We start from the raw sequence: 6,215 nt of genomic DNA on the forward strand, positions 1-6,215 counted from the left end.
GGATGGTGCAAACAATTAATGTGTTCAGTTGTCACTGAATAGTTGCAGGTTCAAGTCTACCACAGGCAACTAGTAAGAATGATCTGGCAATCTACTGAAAAATCAATCAATGAAACTCTTTGAAGCACAGTTCCACTCTGACACAGATAGTTCAGCATAAGTTAAATTAACTCAACAGCAACTCGTTTAGTGAAATTCAGAATAAGCATTTCCATATTAGTTCAATGAATAGGCATGAGTCCTTATTTTATAATCAAACTTACACAATTGTAAGTATTATGAGTGTCTTAATAAAAGCTTGAAAGATTATTTCATTTCATAGCTAAATGAATTGGTGTTTAAACTCATTTTGTGCCTAGCCCAAGACCATAGAGATAGTTGTTAATTGTTGTTAAGTGCTGTGAATTCCGTTCTGACTCATAGAGACCCTTTGCAGGACTTAAAAGAAATGGCTGGTGGGTTTGAACTGCCAACCTTGCAGTTAGAAGTCCAGTGCTTATCCTACAGTGTTGGAGATAAATAACAGTGTGTGGAAACTCAGACTGATAAGCTATACCATACAGTACAGTTGAGAAGTTGTAAAGCTTTGCAGTTTCCCTACAAATAACAGAAGTCCCACAATCAGATATGTTTCACTGACAAAAATAGAAAAGGGTTTGTTGAAGAATTCTTAACTTAAATACAAGAAAGTAATGAATTTATGAGAAATCTGTGTAAGTACACAGCAAACATAAAATGCAGACATAAAGATGTTGTTGTTAAATGTTGTTGAGTCGTTATAGGGTTTCCAAGGAGCAGCCAGTGGGTTGAACTGCCGACCTTCTGGTTTAAGCTGGCCTTTCTTTCTAGTGTTTATCCTACAGTGCCACACCAGGACACCAAGACATACAGTAGGAGGTAAAAAACTCCTGAGAAAAAAATATTTTTGAAGTCATACCTCTTAGAAGACAGATAGTCTTGAGAAAATGCAGTTATGCAAAGTGGATCAAAGTTTGCTGTTGTTAGGCATTTGGATAATTTATCTTCTTCACAGTTTCCACACTTGTCACCTAACAAGTAAATTTATAATATCCTAAGTGCCAGAGAATAACTTAGCTTTATGTAGTGTTTTATTACTCTTAAACAAAGCATTATTCATACAGATACTATAAACAGACTTTGAGGATTTGACTACTTATCGAATGCTCTATCCACTTTTCATAAATCTTCCATCATTCACTATGTAACCTTGGACAAATTTATTTACTTTTCTAGGTTTCAACATTCACACTTGTTAAATAAAGGGGCAGTGAAGCTATGTAACTCTTCTTGTTGTTGTTGTTGTTAAGTACCTTCAAGTTGGTTCTGACTCATAGTGACTATGTAGAGGGTTCCCAAGGATTGTCTGTGGGTTGGAACTACCGACCTTATAGCTCAAACTAACCTTGCAGTTCAGCGTATTATCCTGCAATGCTACATATAACTCTCAAGGTTCTTTAAATCCTAAAATTGTGAGACTAGGACTCTTGCTATATTACATACAAATAATAAACCAAATAAACATCAATTTATTTTTAAAAACCTCATTCTTCCATTATTCACAGTAAGAGGGACCAAGTCTCTTTTGTTTACCATTGTATATTTAGTATGAGAAACTAATGGCACACAGTGGAGCTTCCTAAATATTTGTTGAGTCAACCAATTAATAAATGAAATAATTAATTCAATTGGTAACAGCCATGCCTTGATTAACTGTACAAGGTTGGGAGCAGATGTAAATTATTCAGCATGATTTTATTTCATAGCTGGGTGGAATAGAATTGAGCAGTCATGATAGACATGTTCTTAATGAAAATTTAACAAACATTAATATTGTCAGAACATAATCCAAAGCTGGTAATACATGTATCCAAAATGTCAAGAGTTTTAATTAATCTGAATGACATATATTTTGGAAGGAGCTTTGTGTTGTGACAATGAACAGACATTTTCTTTAAGACTCTGATAGCTAGAGTCTTGTTGGTGCTGTGAAATAGGTATCAGACTAATAAACTTAAGGACAGAGTCCCAGTTTGGCGCTGTAAGATAATGAACTGGACCTCAAGGCTAGTATGAACCACAAGGTCAGCAGTTCAAACCCACCAGCTGCTCTTCAGAAACCGTATACAGGGTCTCTATGAGTTGGAATCGACTCGACAGCACTTAACAACAACAACAATTTCAACAGAGCATGCCTTATTTTACCAGAGAGAACTGAAAATTTCTACATGCCTAGGAGTCCTGGAGTGGCACCGTCGGCTAATGCATCAGATCGCAAAGTCATTTGAACTGCCAGGTCAGTGGTTCAAGCTCACCACCTGCTTGTTGGAAACACTATGCAGGGTCGCTATAGGTCAGAATCGACTTGATAGCATTTAACAACAAGAGTCACAGTAGGCGAATTTCCATGATGCTGAATTTATTGAACGAGGACCATGCTTATATCCTCTCAGAATTAATGTAATCATGTTATTGCAGACAAATCTTTGCGGCCCATGATGATTGACTTCCAACCTCTCTTAAATTTAGATCACTCTTTTAACTACTACCTGATCTCAAATGCTCAAATATGGCCTCCATTACAATAAGGATTACTGGTGTGGCACCAAAGGATAAGCACTAGACAATTAACTTCCAGGTCGGTAGTTCAAAGCCACCAGCCGCTCCTTGGAAACCACATACAGGGTCACTATGAGGTCAGATCTGACTTGAAGGCACTTGACAACAACAAACAAAAGTAATCTCATAGTATTATTTACTTAACTTTACACAACAGTCCAGTATATAAAATAATGTTAGCTATATGATACAATCATTCCAGTGGCAATTTTAGTAACCAGCAATCCAAAAGTTTATGTTGCAACTCCAGAATTACTAACAAGTAAAGATGCAAAAGAGGTTGGAGTTCTGGTGTGGCACCATAGGATAAGCACCGGACTGCTAACTACAAGGTCAGTGGTTCAAACCCACCAATTTCTCCTTGGAAACCCTAAACAGGGTAGCTATATGTCAAAACTGACTCCATGGCACTTAACAACAACAACAAATTGCTAGATTAGTTTATAGAGAATATTTTTATTTACTAAAGCCAGAGTTAATTTTTCCTCCCAGTCGAATACTCTACCTATTATTTTAAGCAATTTCATTTTCAATTTTTAAATTAACTACTAATTAGAATGGTATATATTTAATAAAACTGACCTCTGTGGCATTCATAAAGAATCCTAAGATGTGGTGAAATACAGTTTGCGATGTTCAATCCTAGGCTAATCAATAGATATAAGAGATGTCAATGAACTATTGTACATTGTTGTTGTTGTTAGGTGCCAAAGAGTCGGTACCAATTCATAGTGACCTTATGTAAAGCAGAACGAAACATTGCTCGATCCTGGGCCAATCTCACTATCGCTACCATACTTGAGCCCATTGATGCTGCCACTTGGCCAATCCATCTCGCTGGGGGTCTTCCTCTTTATCACTGACCCTCCACCTTACCAAACATGATATCCTTCTCCAGTGACTGGTCCCTCCTGACAATATGTCCGAAATATGAGAGACTAAGTTTGGCCATCCTGGCCTCCAAGGAGCACTCTGGCTCCACTTCTTCCAATACAGATCTGTTGGTTCCTTGGGCAGACCATAGCACTTTCAATATTCTCCTCCAACACCACAACTCAAAAGTATCAATTCTTCTATGGTCTTCCTTATTCACTGTCCAGCTTTTGTATGCATATGAGGTTATTGAAAATACCATGGCTTGGGTCAGGTGCACCTTAGTCCTTAAGCTGACATCTTTGCTCTTCAACACTGGAAAAAGGTCTTGTGCAGCAGATATGCCTAATGTAGTACATCATTTGATTTCTTGACTGCTGCTTCCTTGAATGTTGATAGTTGATCCAAGAAGAATGAAGTCCTTGACAACTTCAATTTTTTCTCCATTGATAAGAATGTTGTTTATTGGTCCAGTGGTGAGGAATTTTGTTTTCTTTACATTGAGATGCAATCCATACTGAAGGCTGTGGTCTTTGATCTTTATCAGTAAATGTTTCAAGTCCTATTCACATTCAGCAAGCAAAGTTGTATCATCTGCATATCGCAGGTTGTTAATGAGTCTTCCTCCAATCCTGATGCCATGTTTTTCTTTATATAATGCATCTTAAGGAGCTCTGCTAGCATAGTGGTTACAAATCAGGCTGCTAATCTCAAGGTAGGTGATTCGAAACTACCAGCCATTCCATGGGAGAAAGATGAGGACTTCTGCTCCCATAAAGATTTACAGTCTTGGAAACTCAGTACAGGGTCATTATGAGTTGGAACTGACTTCATGGTATTTAACAACAACAACTATTATACACAGGGAATGATTCATTTATTAGCTCATTCATTTTACAAGTACTTGCTGAATTTGCTACTGTAAAGCACTGTACTTGGGGCTGTTAAGTTTAATAAAGCACATATAATTTTAAGATTTCTATCTTCATGCAGTTTGTACTTGAGTTCAGTTGTTTTTATATTGTTATTGTTAGTTTGCTATTTTTATTGCCCGAACCCGATGCCTTTAAATTAATATATATATAATTCCAAGATTATGATCTGATTTTCATGTTTATGATGATTCTCCATTCCATCTGTGTATGTTTTACTCCATTGTGTTTTACAGATTTGTCACTCCTGATCACCATGACATATCAGTCCACATTAAATAACTGTCAAAGTTAATCTAAAGATTGTATGAAAATTATTGTGGTTTATCTCTGCTTGCTTCTTTTCTGGGGAAAGAAACTTAGTCCTATAAAGTGTTAAGATTATCAGCTGTAAATCTAAAAATGTTGCAATGTTAATAGGTCTAAGATCAGACATTACTCATTCATTGAGGGCCTTGATGTACCTGAAACTAAGATAATTTGTGGGGGTTTTGTTTTGTTTCTTTTTCTCTGAGAAACATCTTCATTGCATGTGAACTTATTTCATACTAAACAAAAATATTCTGACTTAAGTCTGGTTTCAGATTGCAACTCAAAATGTTGAACAATTCTAGCTGACATTCTAAAAATCTATGTTTGTCTTTTATTTTAATACAGTATTATTTTTAGTATTTTTTAACACACATTTGCCTGTTTGTTCCATAATATACGTGGATTTGTTTACAGCACATTTGCCAAACATTTAGATGGTCTCTTTCACCTACTCATATCTACCTATTCATCTTGCCTGTCTGCCTACAGTTCTACTTGCCGAATATTGTTTTTTATTTCTGAGAAAGCAGGATTATATATGTTATAGTATTCATCTTTGTTGTCTGTATCTCTTTTGCACCTCTCTGAATGTTCTTTTTCTGTACCAATAGTATGTTGATCACCCACTTGTAGTCTGTTGTATTTTCTTTTGCCCAAATTAACACAGAGTCCTGGTGTGGCACTGTAGGATAGGCACTGGATCACAAGGATGATTTAAACCACAAGGATGGCAGTTCAAACTCACCAATCACTTCTTGGAAACTCTATAAAGGGTCTCTATGGATTGGAACCGACTTGGTGACTCTTAACAATAACAACAACAACTATATAGTTGGGTGTCCTAGTGTGGCACTGTAGGATAAGCAATGGATCTCAAGGTCAGTTTGAACCACAAGGTCAATGACTCAAACTTATCAGCCCCTCCTCAGAAATGTAAGACAGGGTCCTATAAGGCAGGACTGACTCCATAGCACTTAACAACAATAACATTATCTAGTTTGGAGTGTGGTGAACTCTATAGGATAAGCACTGGACTACAAACCTCAAGGGCAGTGCCTACCAGCTGCTCCGAGGGAGAAAGATGAGACTTTCTGCTCTTACAAAGATTTACAGCCTCAGAAACTCTATACAGGCTCACTATGATTTGGAGCAGACCCAACAGCACACAACAACAACAACAACATTATCTAGTATCTAGTTAGTGATTTTCCCCTATTCTCTTCCTATCCCTGGAAACTATCAAAAAACAACAACAATAACAAATATATATATACATATACACACACACACGTATATATGTATATACGTGTGTGTGTGTATATTGGAAGGAGCTCTGGTAGCATAGTGGTTATGCTGCGAACCTTAAGAATCGGGCTGCGAACCTTAAGGTCAGCGGTTAGAAACTACCAGCTGCTCCGCGGGAGAAAGATGAGGCTTTCTACTCCCGTAAAGATTTACACC

The sequence above is a fragment of the Chrysochloris asiatica genome, unplaced genomic scaffold, assembly GCF_000296735.1.
Source record: "Chrysochloris asiatica unplaced genomic scaffold, ChrAsi1.0 scaffold00103, whole genome shotgun sequence".
Classification (NCBI taxonomy): domain Eukaryota; kingdom Metazoa; phylum Chordata; class Mammalia; order Afrosoricida; family Chrysochloridae; genus Chrysochloris; species Chrysochloris asiatica.